Here is a 19,730-nt window from a genome sequence, read left to right as displayed (position 1 = left end):
GCCTCCAGAATACCATGCAGCGATTTTCTTGCGCAGAACATCAAATAAACGTGTTTTTCACTCTCTCCAGACGCAAAACTATCGTCTTTTGACGACGTTTACAGAGTAACATGCAGATACGGGGCCAATGTCTTTCAAGTGCCCATGAACATGTTCGCTAGGTAACGTAGCTCTTATTCTGCCCAGTCCTAACATCACATGGGTTGCGCGTGTTATAATAAACAAAGCAAAAATAAAAAAAATGTACGCGTACGAGATGACGGTTACAAAAAAAAAACGACAAACTCCGCAGGATCGCTGTCACAGAACTTCGCGCTCACGCCAACAGAGACAATCAAAAGAAATGCGCCGAGATGCCTCCCAATACATCTACGGCATTCATTTTCTAAAATCTGCCAACTGCTGGATCCATTACGTTGATGTATCACGCGCTACGGTATTCGCGACCTCTTAATCTACAGTGTTCTTACCAGAACCCCCGTACACAGCTTGAAAAAAAATGCGAAACAGGATTTCTCGACCAACGCGCAACGACAGCAGGACAATGCGAGAAATTAGGGCGATTTCGTCGCACAGGCGGTGAAACACCTTGCGTTCAATGCAGGTACTGTATATGCTACCTCTAGGTGGGGCTCGCTTATGCTACCTCTAGGTGGGGCTCGCCTGCTGGATTCCGTGCCGACCGGTTGTACCCTCGCGATCGCCGACGTCAGCGTAGCTCTGGCCGACTGGGCTTGCTCTACGCCATCTACTGACGCCGACAAGAGCTCTCGCCAGTGGTGCCCCGTCCTCGGACTCCTGTGACCGTGTTTCCATCTTTCCTATCTCTCCTATCCCCTCGATATGTCTTCACGCTCGCTGTCTGGCATACTGTTTCCCTCTCTTTCTACACCTTTATGCCTACCCTTTTCATCCCTCCTCACCCCCATCCCTTGTGAGCTACTGTTGAGGTGTCGCTCCATGAAGCAGACAGTTACGGGGCTCACTTTTCTCTTCCTTTCTCTCTCAGAACCACTTAGTAGTAGTACCTCTATGTGGCAGAGCTGCGCCAAGGTACGCCATGTCGGACTCCGTCACTATGCGGGAAAGCCACTCTACCTCTACGTAGGAGCCTTGCTTGCGGAACTTCACGAAAATAGTTTTTTTTTTATTTTTTCTATTTCTTCTAATGTTAGCAAAACTAGATTGTGCGGCGCATAATTTAGAGCCGCAATATTACTCCGAATCTCCTGGCACCTAAATATTGAGCCTAGTAGTGCTGGTATGATGTTGATATTGATATGTGGGGTATAACGTCCCAAAACCACCATATATGATTATGAGAGGCGCCGTAGTGGAGGGCTCCGGAAACTTCGACCACCTGGAGTTCTTTAACGTGCACCCAAATCTGAGCACACGGGCCGACAACATTTCCGCCTCCATCGGAAATGCAGCCGCCGCAGCCGGGATTCGTTCCCGCGACCTGCGGGTCAGGGTGGTCTAATGGCTAAGATACTCTGCTGCTGACCCGCAGGTCGCGGGATTGAATCCCGGCTGCGGCGGCTGCATTTCCGATGGAGGCGGAAATGTTGCAGGTCCGTGTGCTCAGAATTAGGTGCACGTTAAAGAACTCCAGGTGGTCGAAGTTTCCGGAGCCCTCCACTACGGCGCCTCTCATAATCATATATGGTGGCTTTGGGACGTTATACCCCACATATCAATCAATCAAATCAAGTTGTGCGTGTGACAAACACAAAGACATATGCTATACGCTGTAAACCTTCACGCTTCCAATTACGATCGAGCCAGAATATCATGGTACCTCTCCGTCGCGTTTGGTTCTCTTGCGCTAACTGTGGAAGGAGGTAAATTGTATTCGAGAATGTTTAATTTGACCACGTTCCGTTCGATAGCGACAAACATGCATACTTGGCGTGCATGTATAGGCGTTCACATCTTGAAAATGTGAAAGACGTAAATGTGTGATTCAAGTGCACTCTCGCACCCACCATATATCCTCCTTACGGCGTGAAACATGAATTCAACTCGGGTAACTAAATCAAACGATTTGCACGCACTTATTTTCTGTTTGTTTGCTTTCTTTCTCGTTTTTCATCTTAGTAAAATTCGATTGTTCGGCTCATGTTTACGAGTTGCAGTGTTACGCTGATTCTAGCACACCAGCTGCACAGCTTTTTTTTTATTCTTATGATTCCAGTAAAGCTTCCTGGCCGCATTTGACGCATCACGGACCAGTTTATATGGGTCAAGCAGCCGACACACCCGATAAGACTACATGTATTTTGTAATTATTTTTCCTATAAGGCAAACAATAAATTGTGCATCCTTTGCAGTACCCTAATTTTGCATCTTGCTTATTGAATGCATTACAATCTTTATTTTTGTGACAACACCTGCTGCATTGCCGAACAATTGCACAACAACAAAGTGAAGCCCATGCTCTACAATTAATTCACAATATAGATAACATATGCCCAAGAAAACTGCAGTCGGCTTTTACCACAATTATCGCACGTAACAAATACGACTTCTCGCGACGCAGACTCCACTGGAGTCGACGGCGTGCAGAAGATTTCACTCGCGGCGCCATCTCAACGTTTTCACGAGGCCTATGACAGTTCGGCGCACAACATCCCGCCACAAAGTGAAAGTGCTGCCGGTGTGTGGCACCACTTTGGTGCGATAGCCGTGCACGCTTAAGCGCATCACGTGATCGAAATTAAGTGAGCACTTAAATGAGACGTTAAAGCCCGCAAACCAACCATTGGTTTTAGGCTTCAACAAATGATGCACCTGTGATCTCACGTATCGGGACAAGCAGCATCGAAGAAGAAGCAACAAGAATGACAGCAACGGCGATGCCATTACTTTTGAACGGTCAGAACATTAAGGGTGATGGCATTGCCCACAAAGGGTTGGCTTTCCTCTGCTCAGAGCAGCCACTTCTGACGCCATGATGGCGCTCGGCGAACAGTGGCGCTGGAACTCCTGGAGGCGGCCCGGAGCGAGCGGCGCGAGGAAAACAGAGGCGCCACTCTGGTCTCTAAAGGATACGCATACAGAAACTCTAGCGTTTCAAGTTTTACTTTCCTGCATCGCACAAAAGAAAAAAGAAACGATCAACGTAAAGCGACAGTGGATATGAATATGCGGCTCCATAGTCAGGAATCAAAGCCTTCACTTCCTGTTGAGAAGCAGTACCGACATTCCTTTAGATTTCTTCATTACGGCCTCTCCCCAGCAATTTTTTGAGCGTTCCAGGTTTCCCACCAATTTGAGGGCCAGTTTGCCCCGTTTTTGCAGGATCAGTACTCTATGAAAACATAATAAAACTCTTCAAAAAAAGCCACTGTGCGAGCGTTATAGAAGTGATCTACATCGAAGAAACCTATAATAATGAAATAAATTTAAAAAAACAAAAAGGAATTAGGCGCGGCGAGGATTCTTCTTCCAAGCGATTCTCTTGCCGAGAAAACGCTAAGGTTAAGAGGATAGAAACATTACGGTAAGCTTCGACGGTTGCGCAAGTTACAAAAATAAGCACAGAAAGGTTGCTTTCCTACCGAGACGAATGGCACTAATCCTGCCCGTGACACCGTTCACAGCTTCGCTGATTCTTGGCTCAGTTTTTTTTTCTTTTGTTTTTTTTTCTTGCGTCCTCTTCTGCTCGAGTCATCCTCCTATTTTTTTTTCTTTCGCTAGAAGCTCGGATATCGTCTTACTTAGCCAGCGAGGTTAAAAAAAAAACAACTAAACAAGGTGGCTCGCCACAGGCCTCGGATAAGGGAATAGCGGCAGAGAAAAAATAAATGTAGAAGAAAGGAGCGTGGCAGTACTTTCACGCGTGAGAGTGTCAATCAATGATGAAAAGAAGGAAATGATGCCAGGTAAGTGATTAAGGCCCGTGCACGGTGCAGCGGTGAATGTACAAAAAAGGGGAGAAATAAGGGTACTCAGAGGAGCTCGCGCAAGACACGATGCGCGGAAACGCCACAAAAAGGTAAAACGCTATATAGCAGCGCGTCGTGCGGCGTACAAGTGGGGGCACACATTGCACTGATCCCGAAATTAGCCATCGCATGATAACGAGCACGTTACTCTGCTGACGACGGCGCGCGATGCGGATCTTGGACGTCAACATTGTACGCAGCCATTGTATAGAAGAAGAACATCGGCAACTGTGCATCACCACGGGCTTAACCTGGTCGATGGGGATATTGAAGTGAGACTCAACAGCTCGAAACAGCAGTGTGAATTGTGATGGACGCCGTAGTGACGGACACCAACATTTAAAAAAAAAAGTAATAATAAAGGACTGCCCCTTCTTCCTTTTTAGAGTCCGCACTTGCCACATATGAAACTCTCTGTGGGGAATCACGTTGATTATCTGGGAGTGGTTGAATAAAACAGGTCACTGACCAATGTCAAACAAAACAAGACGTTTCGGGACCCGTACGGGTCCCTTGTTCAGATTGTGAACAAGGGACCCGTACGGGTCCCGAAACGTCTTGTTTTGTTTGACATTGGTCAGTGACCTGTTTTATTCAACAATGCCTTTACCTGACCAGACGGCATTCCGTCGAACTCTCGACTACATTATCTGGGAGTGGTGTCTTATTTATAGAGAATTAAAGTACATTTTGAACGAGTGTCGTATATGTGGCAAGTCAGGACTAAAAAGGAGTGACAGGTAATTGTCATTTTTCAACGTGCACCGAAATAGAGAAGCGTCGTTGTTGTCTTTGTTTCTTTTTGTATTCCGCCCACGTTTGAATTCTGCATTTTGTGGTTAGGAGTCGATGCCTTGAGCTCCACCACAGCAAAACCAGTCTCAGAGCAGGCGGCAGGGCATTGTCGAGCAAACCAGCTAGCAGAATGCCGACACCAATAAGCACCTGCACGTCAGAATAGTTTCTTGCTATAGTGAGTATTTGATGCATCAAGTAAACACAAATTCCATATCTAACCCAATGTAACATAGTTACCGCATACTCCGATGGCCCTTACTTACTGGTCCCAATGCGGAATTCCACGTATGATGCAGCGAAGGAAACATCGACCATACGCTATGCCGTTGCCCTCGATCTGCCTCTGAGAGCCAAAAAACTTTCTGACACGTTCCGACAATTGGATGATCGGCCACTCTCTGTGCAGATGGGAGCACTGTCCTCGCCTTTCATCGGCTCACACGGCAATCAAAGCGCTCGTGCTCTTTCTGAGGACTACGGGTGTTTGTGAACGCCTTTGACTATTGCGCAGTACCACCGCCACCTATATACTCGTCAGCCCACGTACTGACAATTTCTCCTCTCTTTCCCTTATCTTTCCTCTCTCTCATCTTTACACTCCCCTTTCCCTCAGCGTAGGACAGCAAACCGGACATGTGCCTGGTTCATTGATTGATTTGTGGGGTTTATCGTCGCAAAACCACCATATGATTATGAGAGACGCCGTAGTGGAGGGCTCCGGAAATTTCGACCACCTGGGGTTCTTTAACGTGCGCCCAAATCTGAGCACACGGGCCTACAACATTTCCGCCTCCACCGGAAATGTGCCTGGTTCACCTCCCTGCTCTTGTTGTTATTCCTTCCTATTGGCCTCCCCGTCTTTCCTCCTCCTCCTTCCTATTCGAGTGCCCGACAGCACGCGTGTTATCTTTTCGCTCATTCGTGTTCCCAGTTTCGATCCCCGCCACAGGTTATATATGAAGCAGCCAGCGGCGAAGTCTTTGGTTAAAACCGCCATATAACCTAATGAAAATCGGGAGTGCGGAAATATATCAGACAGTTATTGTTTATACTGTAGTTCACTTAACGTACCACTCCACTTCAGGTTTCACTCATAGCTTCCGTTTCTCTCTCTCTCAAAGGTATCTGCATTACATGCTCCGCCAGGGCAAACACCATCTCCAGCAGTTCCTTCGTTCTCACAGCGCATACAGATGTTCCTACGAGGTGTAAATGTATGCCGAAAACTTAGGCTCTCGTCCTGACTTCCGGAGCACAAAAATAAATAAATAAAATTCGGGAGATCCCACGTACACTGCAAATCATTTCACACCCTTAAGGGTGCATTTTTCAATAAATCACCCATCTTACACCTATTATTTCTGCCAAACTTATCCGCACGGGTGTAAGTTCTGCAATTCCACCTTTTGTACACCCATTTGTCATTTTTAGGTGTACTATAGGTATATGTTAGCAAATTACACCCAAGGGTGTTTCCTTGAACGTTACACCTATCATATATGTATATAGTTTAGAGCATCAATACATATCACATCTCAACGGATGCAATCAAACCACATGCCAAAGGTCTGGTGAAAAGATTGATGTTGTGGCATTCATTTTCATTTCCCATAATTCATTCGCCAAAATATATCGTGCTATGTATTATATTTATTAAACCACCCCCTATTTACTATATTCAGAAGATTCCTCACATGTTCAATGACATAATTCATGGGTTAACTTTTTGGGATCCCTACTAAAAATATTTTGCTGCCGCTTATGTCCATTCTTCCCTAATTCTCACAGAGACATCAGTAAAAGAGATTATGTTGCACTTAAACATAACATGAAACGATTACACACGGTTTTCGACAGGCTATCGTGCGCGCTTTCTCATTTGAAATCACACTAAGTTTTTTGTACCAGAGGTCCTGATTTATTAAAGACGATAGTCTTTTTTGGGGACCTTCAACGCAAAAAATCTGGTCTGCCTGTCTGTCTGTTTGTCTGTCTGTCTGTCTGTCTGCCTGTACATTTGTCTGTTTTTCCACTCTATACGGCATCTGGTACTTGAAATGGCCGACCTCATCCGCAGCGCCCACCAGTGTTGCTCAAGATTGAGCGTTCATTCTTGTGCAATCGTCAATTAAAAAGCCATCATTGCGCATGTCTGTGGCACCATAACAACACGTATATATTCTGCATGTGCGTCTTTTACTAGAAAAAGCATACATTAGTAATATTAAGGGCCGTAGCGCTTATCACGCTGCGCTGACCATGCAATGCTTGCACGGAACAGGGAGTGTTTCCAACGCTTTGCTAAGGTGGTGGAATCTACCCGTCGCCTTGCGTTCTACACCTTATCACCTCTGAGATGGGCGCGCACACCCCTCTCAAAGCCACACGCTTTGTTTTGTAGGAAGACTGCCAGATGGCGCTCATGTCTCACGTGCGACATGATTTGATGTTCTTTTTCGCCTTCGCTGTACGCTCGAGGCACTCAAACGCAGTGCCTACAGAATACCACTCACCGAGTTTCTTGCGCAGAACACCAAATAAATGTCCTGTTCACTCTCTCCACACGAAAGACTATCGTCTTTTGACGACATTTGCAGAAACATGGAGATACGGGGCCAATTTTTTACAATAGGGGTCCATATATTTCCTCACACTGAAGTATTTCGCATCAATACACAGGTCCCTGATTTATTCAGTGAGTTATATTTAGATCTATGAAAATGGATCAGTTCAAATTGAATGTTTGTAGTATTCGCATTGCCACGGAACTAGGCATGTTTACAACTAACAGGCTAAGCTTACTCTGATGCAGCTGCTGTGCACGCATGCTGCGCCGCAGGACAAGCTTGGCGCACATACGCTAAGCACGGGTGAACTCTTCCAATGGGTCGCACCACTCTGTGGGCACTTAGTGCTCTTTTTATATTTACTTGATATGCACGCTTGCGCGTCGTATAATATACACGTGAACGATCGTAGACAACACTAGCGCAATGTACCCGTGCCACAAAGATGGAGAGTAGTTGACTAATTGCAGCATTGTAATTGACAGTTATTACTGTCGCGTTACAGTGCACTGATAATCGCACATTGGTATGCTCACACAAAATTTAAGACTTGAAATAAAAGCAAGCGTCCTTCATACTTTGTCGGTAAAAAAAGCATAGCCCCCAGTTCTTGCTGAGTGGCAGAGTGTTATTTAAAAGAAGCTAATAGCACAGCAGGGGTGTTGCTAGGATTTATGCGTGCAAGGGAACAGAAAGAGGAAAAAAGGGGACCTGACGCAATTTGTATGTAAATTTTTGCCTGTAGTTGCATACGTGCGGATCCGAATCGCAAGCTTTCTTTTTTTTTGCGAAATGGGCCAAATCCTGACCCGAAAGTAGCTCAAATGACACTCAATTGGCTCATACATACGTTCACGTTTCCTCTAAAACAGTAATATTAAAACATTACTTATAAATATTACTGTTCTAGAAGAACGTTGATAGTATGTATATGTCAAGGCAGCGTTAGTTGAGCTTGTTTCGGTTCTAGATTTGCCCCATTTTGAATTAAAAAAATCTCCTCAAACGAACATAAAAAAGGGTGGGAGATGTGTCAAATATGGAACAACCTCCTTGCCACCCTTCCCTAACTTTTTATTTATATCTATGTTCCGCAAGTAACAAATTTTGACTCCGAAATGTCGAAACAACGCCGCAATAACGCCTCACCCGGGGAAAAAAATGTACATTACGAAGGCTACGCATTTGCCGCCTGCTTACGTCAGTGGCAAAAAAAAAAAAAAGACTTTGAAGCTCTGCTAGCAAATAAATATGTTGTCAAGCATGAAATATTACACTATATCTTGGAGGCTTGACATAGCTTGGAAATTATATCATAAAACGGTACTGCTATGTGTTTCGGTTTCGGTTTTGAGGTCTCGGGGCAACTGCGCATCGCCATCGTCAACAGGCAGACTTTGAATTGGGTGTTAACATGTCGTGTGCGTGTTTGCTGCAGGCTGACGGTGGTTTATTATTTTACTATTCACTTGCTTTGTCAGGGACGCGTACTTATACGGCTTGCACAGTTTAACTCGCGCTTACAGTAGATAAAGTACGTGTCACTGCAATCTGTGGCGTGTGGGCAAGTACAGAACAACTTCGGTGCGGCGGAGTGTGTGTCCTCTGTCAACGGCTTTCGTTGAAGCTTGTGCACGCCGCAAGCAGAGTGTTTCCGATCAAGCAATCAACGGACTGTACGCTGGGAGCTACATGGAGAACGCTTTTGGATTTCGTGCTATTGCTGAAAAGGTAAGCTTTCGTGCATGCGAACAACGAAGTGCAGAAGTGCGTGCCTGCCTGCCAACTCCCGATTTGCCCGCGATACTCGTAATTGCAGGAAGCGACCGTCTCTTGGCGCCGGTAGTTTCGTGACCTTCGCTCGCTGTGTGCTTATCAGCTGCGATGTCTCAACAGTCGCAGTGTTCGTGAACCTCGCTTTGGGGCATGGTTAAAGAAAACGGGGGGATGTGCCCCGCGCAGATAAACCTTACGGCATTCGGCAGCGGGTGAGAAAACAAAGGGGGGGGGGGGCTGAGCGAGCCGAGGTGGGCGAAAGAAATTACATAATAATAATAATAATAATAATAATAATAATAATAATAAAAACGAAGCAGATCAACGGTAAAAGAGGCGCCAGTTGTCAGTTAGCGGGACTGCAGTGGACAAATGGGGCGCGTTTATTACGCGGGAGAAAAAAAAATCCAGATTTCAATGACTGAAGATAGGGGTGCGTTTTTAATGCGAGTAAATACGCTATTTAAAGCAACAATTGAAAAATACTTAAACTTTGTATCATTACCCCTTTGATGCCTGCGCTTTGCAGCGGCGTGACGTGTTTTGTTAAAAATCGTGCAGCTAACCAAAGAATTTATATGTACCTTGTTTAATCAGTGATTCGCGCTTTTTATGCCTTGCTAGGTTTGTTTATATTTATACTAGTGTATCGTAAATAATCAGGATATAGAAATATTGATCTGCTTTAATAAGGGATTGAACAGCCACACTCAAATGCACACATCTTTTTGCATTTTTGCACCATTGTACTGCGGCAAATAGAATATTGTAGAATAGAATATTTCTGTATATTTTGGTGTAGGGTTTTGCGCTGTGGTTACATATGAAAGCTTAGCCAAAGTGTACCAACAAACACGCACACAAAACTTTCAGTTAGACTGATACAGCACAGATGATAATGGTGTAGGCATAGTTAGCCACTAAAGAACACGCTCGCGAAAAACAAAATGAGGATGGCGACACAGGTGGCTGTAAATGAAAGCAGGCAGACCTAACAGCTCTTGTCTGTTTCATGCATTTCGTCTGTGCAGGTTTCATCCTTACGATTGTAAACACACTGATCCAACTAATAAGCCCTCCATGCATATATTCCTGTTAGCTACTTCTCCAATATGTCGTGCATTTTTTAAATTACACATATTTATGGTCCAACAGTTCAGAGCTTATTGAGCATATATTTAACTTACTTGTGATACATTATCTGTTGCATGGCTGTTTTTATGAATTAAAAAAATTCAACTGCGAATGAGCTGCTTATGCATGCACTCGAAGAATAGGATTAGCACGTCTTATTTATTTTTGAAAGTAGTCAGTTTTACTCGTGGCCAAAAGTAATCATTTTGTTGACCAATAAGCAACCTGTGAAAGACATATAATTATCGAGTATACCAAATTTATGTAACTGGAGAAGAAATTTAGAGGTGAGCTTCCACAAATACACAGTGCTGTGTTTCCAGCAGCAGTTGTCATATTGTAAGTGCTGTTGATCCTTCCATATTGGGGCTTGCTCGATGTTTTACACTATTTTCACACAGTAGATTGTACATCTGTGATGTGTACATGTCTACACAACGATCCTTCAAAGTAAATGATAAATATTGCTACTTTTCTGTCTGAATGGGTTTATATAATTTTTTGTATCACCCATTGTAGTGGCCTATTGGTTAGGGTATTCTAGCTTAGCAAGAAAACTTGGTATAAACCCTGAAATTTGAGCTTCCCAGTATATTTCAAGCTTCTTGGTAGGTGCATGATTCAAGAGAGAAGCACTTTTTCACCACCACCATGGTCTATACTCAAACATGGCACTTGCATTCGTACACTAATATGCACAGATGCTTGTAAACGTAAAAGTGAATAGTGGTAAAGCTGAAAGTGGGGAAGCTGGAGCTTTTTATTATATGACACATCATAATGAGGTTCTGATTGTTCCCAGTATTTTTTAAATGCTTAGTGGAATGTTGTGCATCTCTTACATGCAGAATGTTGAAAGGAAAGCACACTACGTCTTCTACGATGGACTGGGTGCTGACAATGCAGTGCACTCTTCATCACAACCTGAAAGCAGCTGTTCCGGGCTCACGACCTCACTCAAAGGGTCGCAGCAGTGGTGGACGCTACTCATAGGGTGCACCAAATATCTTGTACATTTTAGGAACATTTTTCTGATGGGAAAGGCTTCATCTCAAGCTATGTGTCCTATATACCTATTTATATTTCCAATATAAGTATCAGTTTGCCATCAGATCAACAGCAGTGCGTGTAGAAAACTGTGTACAATGCATAATGTTAGAGTTCTATGATAAACTGGAGATGGCCTAGATGTCTCCAGCTTAAAAGATTGATCCACTAATGGGTCAATCCACGCCAAACATCCCAGCTGTTTTAGCGACAATCTCAAATGTATTAAAAAAATTGTGATGATTTACTGCATTGAAAACAGTGAAACAGTAAAATAATTTCGAAAGAAAAAAATTTTCTGTCACGTAGTTGCCTTCTGAACTTACTGGAATGATTGATATGTGTGGTTTAACGTCCCAAAACCACCATATGATTATGAGAGACGCCGTAGTGGAGGGCTCCGGAAATTTAGACCACCTGGGGTTCTTTAACGTGCACCCAAATCTGAGCACACGGGCCTCCTTCATTTCCGCCTCCATCGGAAATGCAGCCGCCGCAGCCGGGATAACTTACTGGAATGTCGTTTCAGTGTGGTTTGTGGGAAGGTAGTTTAAAAGTGCTGCTCCTTGCTTCGATACCAAAATTTGTCTACATGTTAAGTACAAGTTCATGTGTAAAGTGTTTGAAGCGCAGTAATATTAGTGCAATTTCACTGGCACATACGCCTCCAAGACTAACAATGTGCTTGATACGACTGGTTGGTGCTTTATGGTAGACAAAGAAAGTGCTTAACAGCGCAAACGACAAGAAGGGAAAGAAGAAACGAGAACAGAGCCCTGAACAAACAATCAAAGTTTATTGCAAACCAACTGCAATATATAGAAAACAGAATCTGCGCATAACCACGCACCATAAGCAGAATCGCACATACATGCACCATACGGCCTACCTTATCAACAACCGGTCATGTAAATGGACCCAAGATAACCAACTTCACAGCAGTTAAGAAAAATTGAGGCTACACTAACACAGGAAGCACCAAGTTGTTGAATATAGAAAGCTTCACTAATCTTGTGCTCGCGCCGATTTTTATATCCCCCGTGATCAAACACTTGTCAAGAATTGGCTGACAACAAGACTTATTACAATGGTCTGCCAAGTGGCTGGGAAGGAAACCTTTTAGAGAGTTAGCGTGCTCCCTCAACCGATCATTCATGCATCGCCCTGCTTGGCCAATGTAACCATGCCCAAAAGTAAAAAAAAAATATCTTGTAGAGAATCGCTAAAACACATTCAAGATGGCACGTAGCGTGTTTCTTAGTGCATTCTTCTTTCTTAGGTCCTTCGCCGTTGACCCTGTGACATAGCCCAGCGAGTTTATCGCGTGTGCAGAACACAACTCTTACACCTATTTTGCCAGTGACCTTCTTTAGCCTTTGGGAAACTTCGTGTATGTAGGGAATAACAGCCTTGCTAGAATGAGGCTTGTTGAGTTAGCTGTTGCTTTGTCTCTTATCAGGCACTCTTAGTGACGTTAGGAGAGTCTCGGCAATGGAAGTTAGCTCGGGATTAGAAAAGCCTCCTTGTTGAAGGCAGTGAACTTGGAGCGAGAAACTGCACTCTATCAGGCGGTGACAAGAGCCAGTTAAAATTGCCTTTAGGCAGGAAAAAGCGATGCTTCACTTGACCAGCTTAGAATGGGCGGACGTAAAAGGGAGGTTCTTTCTTGAGCATGACTCGTACCGTCAACATACATGATCAACAAAAAAAACCATTTCTAATTCTAGACATCGTAGCTTGTCGTCAGAAATAAACTCCGACGTTATTTCTAGTTTCTTCATTTCACACCCGAAAACGACAAATATCTCATCGGTGGTTCGCCGAGGGTCAGATTGATCGATGCGGTAAAACACTAAAAAGTCGTCAACGTAGTCGAACACTTTAACTGTACTCGTGTGATCAAAGTTAGCCATGAGACTTCTTTCATACCGCGCGAGTAAAAAGTCACAAAGAACCGGTGCTAAACTTGAGCCATTGCACACATCTGCACCGGTGAGATATTTGAAATTTTTCGGCGTGAAATGATGCAACTGGAATTAAAGTCGGAGTTTAATTCATGACGACAAGTTACGATGCCTGGACTTCGAAATGCTTTTTTGGTTGACCATGTATATTAGCGGTACGAACCTTGCTCAAGGAAAAGCCTTCTTCTTTTTACGTCACCCAATTCTAAGCTAGTCAAGCGAAGCATCGCTTTTTCCTGCCTAAAGGCGATTCTGACTCTTGTCACCGCCAGATAGAGTGCAGTTTCTCGTTCTAAGTTCACTGCCTTCAACAAGCAGGCTTTTATAATCCCCTGCTAACTTCTATTGCCGAGACTCTCCTAACGTCACTAAGATTGCCTGATAAGACACAAAGCAAGAGCTAACTCAACAAGCCTCATTCTAGCAAGGCTGTTATTCCCTACGTACACGAAGTTTCCCATAGGCTAAAGAAGGTCGCTGGAAAAATAGGTGTAAGAGTTGCGTTCTGCGCACGCGACAAGCTCGCTGGCCTATGTCGCAGGGTCAACAGCGAAGGACCTAAGAAAGAAGCATGCACTAAGAAACACGCTATGCACCATGTTGAATGTGTTTTAGCGATTCTCTACAAGATATTATTTACTTGTGGACATTGGCCAAACAGGGCGATGCATGAATGATCGGTTGAGGGAGCACGCTAACTCTCTAAAAGGTGTCCTTCCCAGCCACTTGGTAGACCATTGTAATAAGTCTTGTTGACAGCCAATTCTTGACAAGTGTTTGATGACGGGGGATATAAAAATCGGCGCGAGCACGAGATTAGTGAAGCTTTCTATATTCAACAACTTGGTGCTTCCTGTGTTAGTGCACCCTCAATTTTTTTAACTGCTGTGAAGTTAGTTATCTGGGTCCACTTATATGACCGGTTGTTGATAAGGTAGGCCGTATGGTGCATGTATGTGCAATTCTGCTTATGGTGCGTGGTTATGCGCAGATTCTGTTTTCTGTATATTGCAGTTGGTTTGCAATAAACTTTGGTTGTTTGTTCAGGGCTCTGTTCTCGTCTCTTCTTTTCTTTCTTGTCATTTGCGCTGTTTAGCACTTTCTTCGTCTACTACGCCTTCAAGAACTTAGCCAACATGTGTTATATTTGTATTTTTTCTATTGTAATACTACACTTTCTATGAATGTCTGACTAATGAATACTAACTACACAAAAGGTATATTTTGAGGAAATAATATTATGAGACTTCTTAAGCTGCTAAACATTACGAGAAAAAATTACGAATTTCGCAGAATTGTCATTTTCGTTTATATTGAGACGCGATTTGCACTATGGAGTGGTCCAAATAAATATGACCTTCAAACCTAAATCGAAAGGAAAAAAATAGGTATTTTTGTATGCCAATTGTTATCATTACATTTTTTTGTTTTAAGGAAGAAATTAAGTTTTGAACTTTCCCATTGATGAAAATAGGAAATTTCAAGGCGGCAGCTGTCGTATGACCAAATGGGAAGATAGGCACCAATGGGAATGCTAAAAAATATTTTCTTCCTTAAAACAAAAAATTCAATGATGGTATATGAAAAGAAGTGTTCATTTGCTTTCAATTTATGTATAAAGGTTATTTTTAGTTGAGCCACCACATGGCGTAAATCGCATCTGAATATGGAAAAAAATTACGATTTTGTAGAATTTATGATTTTTTCTCATAAAGTTTACCAGCTTGATAGGTCTCAAATATTTTTTCTCAGAATATGCCTTGCGTGGAGTAGGTATTCACTACACAGATATTCATACAAACTGCAGTATTGCAATAAAGAAATTGCAAACATAACACATTTTGGATAAATTCTTAGAAGCATATGTGCCAGTATAGTTGCAATAATATTACTGAGCTTCAAACACCTTACACAAGAACCTTTACTCAACATCTAGACCAAGTTTGGTATAGAACGTACTTTTAAAATAAATTTTTTCACACACACCCAAACGACATCCCGGAAAGTTTCGAAGGCAACCACGTGACCAAACATTTTTTCTCTCCGAAATATCCTACCGTTTCACTGCTTTCAATACAGTTAATCAGCACAATATTTTTCGAATGCATTTGAGATGGTCGCCAAAATGGCTGGGCGTTTAGCATGAAATCACCCTAACAGCGTGTCATGAACACAAAAAAAGGTCCTATGCTTATTAAGCCCTTTATTTACCAAAAAATATACTGAAAGTGCCTCCTCTGAGGCACTGTATAGTGCTGCTTTTTTTCACAGTTCTAAGGCAACTGCACGTGCTATTGTTGTTTACATGTGCAGCAGCAGCATTAATATGTAGTAGAACTCGCTGTTGGGATAGTTGGTGCATGTTTGCATTAAATATTAGTCAATTTTGCGCCAAAATGACGACCACACAAACGAAGAAAACACATAAACGGAATGGGCACTCATTTGCAATTGTTGATTTCTTGAGGAAACAGGCTGATATAAACCCACTTTTCGTCAACGCTTGTGCAACCTACTCGGGCCGTCCCTTACCTAATCACGCTATAGGACACATGATCGCTAGATACCGTGCTTCCAGCTCATACATAATGAGTGAAGTTTTGCTAACGCAATTGATACCCCTTTTCTTTTGTGAAAGCCCATCGAAATGGCTCTTGGTGTGAATCCACATGAAGTGACATGCGCTCTTGAACGGGCACCGTCGTTATTCTTTGCCGTAAGGGCGTGTTCCCTCGCTCGATCATTGACACAGCGCCTCGTCGTCTGGCTAACATGTCTCTTTGTGCACGATAGGGGTATTTTGTAAACCACTTCAGTGGCAGACTTCGTGAATGGCCACGCATGCTTCTTTTTACAGCCTTTCAGCTGCTCAGCATGATTTTCAGCGATGCACCGGCACAATTTTGCTAGTTTGTTAGGGGCACGAACACCATCAGTACTTCATGCCGACTCGCCACCTTTTTAAGGTTGTACTTATGAATATATGGTATAGCATGAATATATGGTACAAACAGCTGCTAGTGAGCACCCGTCCTCTCCATGTGTTTTCTTTGTGCGGTTCTGGTTTCGACGTGAAATTGACTATTCAATTCAGGCATTCATGTCTATTTACAGCACATGTTTAATGTCTGTAGCACAATATTACATGATATTTTCGTATTCATATTTCCATGTTCAAGAGAACAGCAGCCGTGCCAATTGTGTCAATTGGATACAATTTCCTAATTTTGCACAAAACCATTATGAAATGCCCAACCAGCCTCAATTATTCCTCAGTATTGTTAATTTTATCAAGAAACATAAAATCCATTATTCAACTTAAGTTTGCGCATCACCATCCAATTGATTGATGTGTGCAGTTTAATGTCCTAAAGCCACCATTTGATTATGAGACGCTTTAGGGGAGGGCTCCAGAAATTTCGGCCGCCTGGGGTTCTTGTGCACCCAAATCTAAGGGAATGGGCCTACAGCATTTCCGCCTGCATGAAAAATGCAGCTGAGTACTTTGGCGACTAAACCATCGAGGCGGGGTCATCATCGTCCAATCTAATACAGATGTGCGAACCGTAATTATAACTTTTAATTGACTATATTCTAACCTCACAGTAAAAGAAAAGAGTAGAACGGTTTAAAAGAAAGTTCTCCCCCCCCCCCTTTCTATGACGTCCATAACGCTTTTTAAGTCGCTTTTGCCAGGGTACGCTTTCGCTCTGCGGAAAAGTGCTTTTTGATTTGGAAGTGGCTCGCTGTCACAGGACACAAAATATTTTTTTCCCTATATTACTCTGCCATGCAGATGCCATTCAATAACGAGTACTAGTATAAGTGCTGGCCGTCTTTCAGAGTGATTTATGAGGTTTTTGCAGCCTTAAGCGACGATAAAGAAAATCGTATGCCACTTTTTTTCTTTTCGCCACCCCCTTGAGCTCCTCCTTTACGAATATCTGGAATTTCTGGGTCGCCTGTCAAACAGTTTGACAAGCTCGCCAAATGCTACTGCGAGTTTTACACCCGTATTTTAGAACGTCCCTTCACTAAATGCTTCACCTTGACTTGAGAAAATTGATTCCAGCGCAGTCTCTAGGCAGAGCAAATCGCTCAATATCAGGGATAATCTGCTGCGATTCTCAAGAAACGCAGCGTCATTTTTAGACAAGCGGTGGCGCTGTGCTCAGCTAGTACAAGTGAAGGATGAGATTCGAGTCGAGGAGCGTTCGTATATAGGGAGGATAGCATTGTTTGCACTGTGGGACAGTTCAAGAGTGCTTTTGTTGAAATAGCTGCGCTCTCGTGTATTTTGAATGAATTAGCGTATGTCAAATAAATTCTACATATTTTTTTGTGTGATTCAGTCTAATTTGTTGTACTACTGTAAATTTAGAGCCCCACCGCGGTGGTCTAGGGGCTATGGTACTCAGCTGCTGACCCCCAGGTCGTGGGATCGAATCATGGCTGCGGTGTCTGCACTTCCGATGGAGGCAGAAACGCTGTAGGCCCGTGTGCTCAGATTTGGGTGCACGTTAAAGAACCCCAGGTGTTCAAAATTTCCGGAGCCCTCCACTACGACGTTTCTCATAACCATATGGTGGTTTGGGGACGTTAAACTGCACATATCAATCAATGCTGTAAATTTGAAATTTCAAGCTCAAAAATGCTGTGTTTGTTTTTCCTGAAACCTGCTCCAAATTTAAATTTTCTCCCTGGAAAAGCAAGATATGATGCTCCAAAATATTGCTCCAGATAATAGCTTGGCTGCTCCATCTCTGCTAGCTGTAAGTGGTTACTCTTTCACCCTGCTTTTGTGTGTCCATTTTATGTTCTTTGATGTTGCATTGTTTCAGGGGGACATATTATGTGATGCGCTTGATATTTTACATCTTTAAATCAATTATTCTGCGTGGTTAGTATCTAGTGACACTGTTAAGCTATTGTAATTTTGCCTATTGTTTTCACTCCTGTATTATTGTTTCTCCAGTATTCTGAATGTCTGAACACACAAGGGTTATTGTGAAATGAAAATGCCATTTTAAGACTGTTTTTGTCATTACATTCATTAGAATGCATAATATGCATAAGGCATGCCACAACACATGCAAACTGTGGCGTATCAATGTGGTAATTGTAGTGTGCATTGATATATTATTTCAGTATATCGGAGAAATAAGGCATGCTGCATTGCACTACTCTTTCTGCTGTTTGTATGCTTCACTGCACTGTGCTTTTGTGCTGCATTGAAGCATGTTAAAATTAGTTCTTCATTTTTAAGTGCAAATAAAGGCTCTTTTATTGTACTTTGATATGCATGCATTGGTCGTTAGAGCTCCATGCCGTACCATTGACGTCTGATTTCCGGTCTTCTTTTGTAGCAAATGGCATTCTGCTCTGCACAATTGAAAAAGGCTTTTGATTAAAGTACAATTTGTCTCTGAATCCTGTATGTGCTCTGTGCCTAATAAAATAAAGCTTGATTTCGTTTTGCACAATGGCATGACTTTGTGAACGTTGTGTTATGTGTGGCAGCTCATTTTGAGTGATGCCTTTGCACTAAGCTAGGATTACGTGTTATATGTGAGAGCCTTATATGCCGTGCTTCATATATGCACCATAAAAGCTGTGCTAGGGCCAGGATTACCACACTGTGGCAGGAGCCACTACAATAGGACATCTGCACATGAAAGGTCTAGCTAAAGGGTAAGCTTTCACGTGCTTCCACAGGGGCCTACTGGAAAGGGGTAACTTTCGAATTATGGTATTTCTTGCATGGGTGTTGGGGCATTATTCAGCATGAACACCCCCACACCCTTTTTGCTGTTCGAGCAATTACACCCCTACACTACTTTTGTTTTTAAGGGTGTTAGGGTGTCATAGCAATATTACACCCTTACGCCCTTAAGATTACTTGGGTGTACATTCGCTTTTACACCCTCACTCCCTTAAGGCCACTTGGGTGTACATTTGTCTTTACACCCGAAAAAATGTTTGTGCCATAGGGTGTAAATTCGGAAATCCGCCCCACGGTATAGGTGTAGTCCTGCTTGATACACCCATTTCGTGGGGTGTAGGGGTGTGAGTTATAGACACTATAAAACACCTATATGGGTGTAATTTGGTTTACAGTGTACCTGGGAATCGACATTATGTAAAGCATGCGGAGGGAAGGTGACTATGTTTCAACTTTTTTATTGAGCAACATGTCATGAAATGGCGCTAAATATATGTACGAATGTTGCACGCACAGACATACATTGAAGATTTGCAGATGTTTATATTGCCAGTTCATTGCAGTTGTGCAACGATGCCAACTAGAACATGCGTATTAGCAACGCCGGAAGCTGATATGAAGCGCTGATGCTCGCGAGGATGCCGGACCTGGACACTGCTGCATCAATCAACTTCAGCGCATCGCAACTAACCACAATTCACGTTAACCCGAAGTGACGGCTACATCAAAGGAGTACATATGCAATGTTTAAAAAATTGGGTTTTACCACTAT

General features: G+C 43.1%; 1 long non-coding RNA gene across 1 annotated transcript; it reads left to right on the top strand.

The window, feature by feature from the left end:
- The first annotated feature begins 8,716 nt into the window (after nucleotides 1–8,716).
- LOC142775862 (uncharacterized) lies at nucleotides 8,717–18,724 on the top strand. Its single transcript, XR_012887102.1, has 2 exons — nucleotides 8,717–9,046; nucleotides 11,074–18,724. It is a non-coding gene; the product is annotated as an uncharacterized LOC142775862 (long non-coding RNA).
- The last annotated feature ends 1,006 nt before the right edge of the window (nucleotides 18,725–19,730 follow it).

Source organism: Rhipicephalus microplus, chromosome X (assembly GCF_043290135.1).
Source record: "Rhipicephalus microplus isolate Deutch F79 chromosome X, USDA_Rmic, whole genome shotgun sequence".
NCBI lineage: Eukaryota > Metazoa > Arthropoda > Arachnida > Ixodida > Ixodidae > Rhipicephalus > Rhipicephalus microplus.
This window is presented reverse-complemented; position numbering and strand designations above follow the sequence as displayed.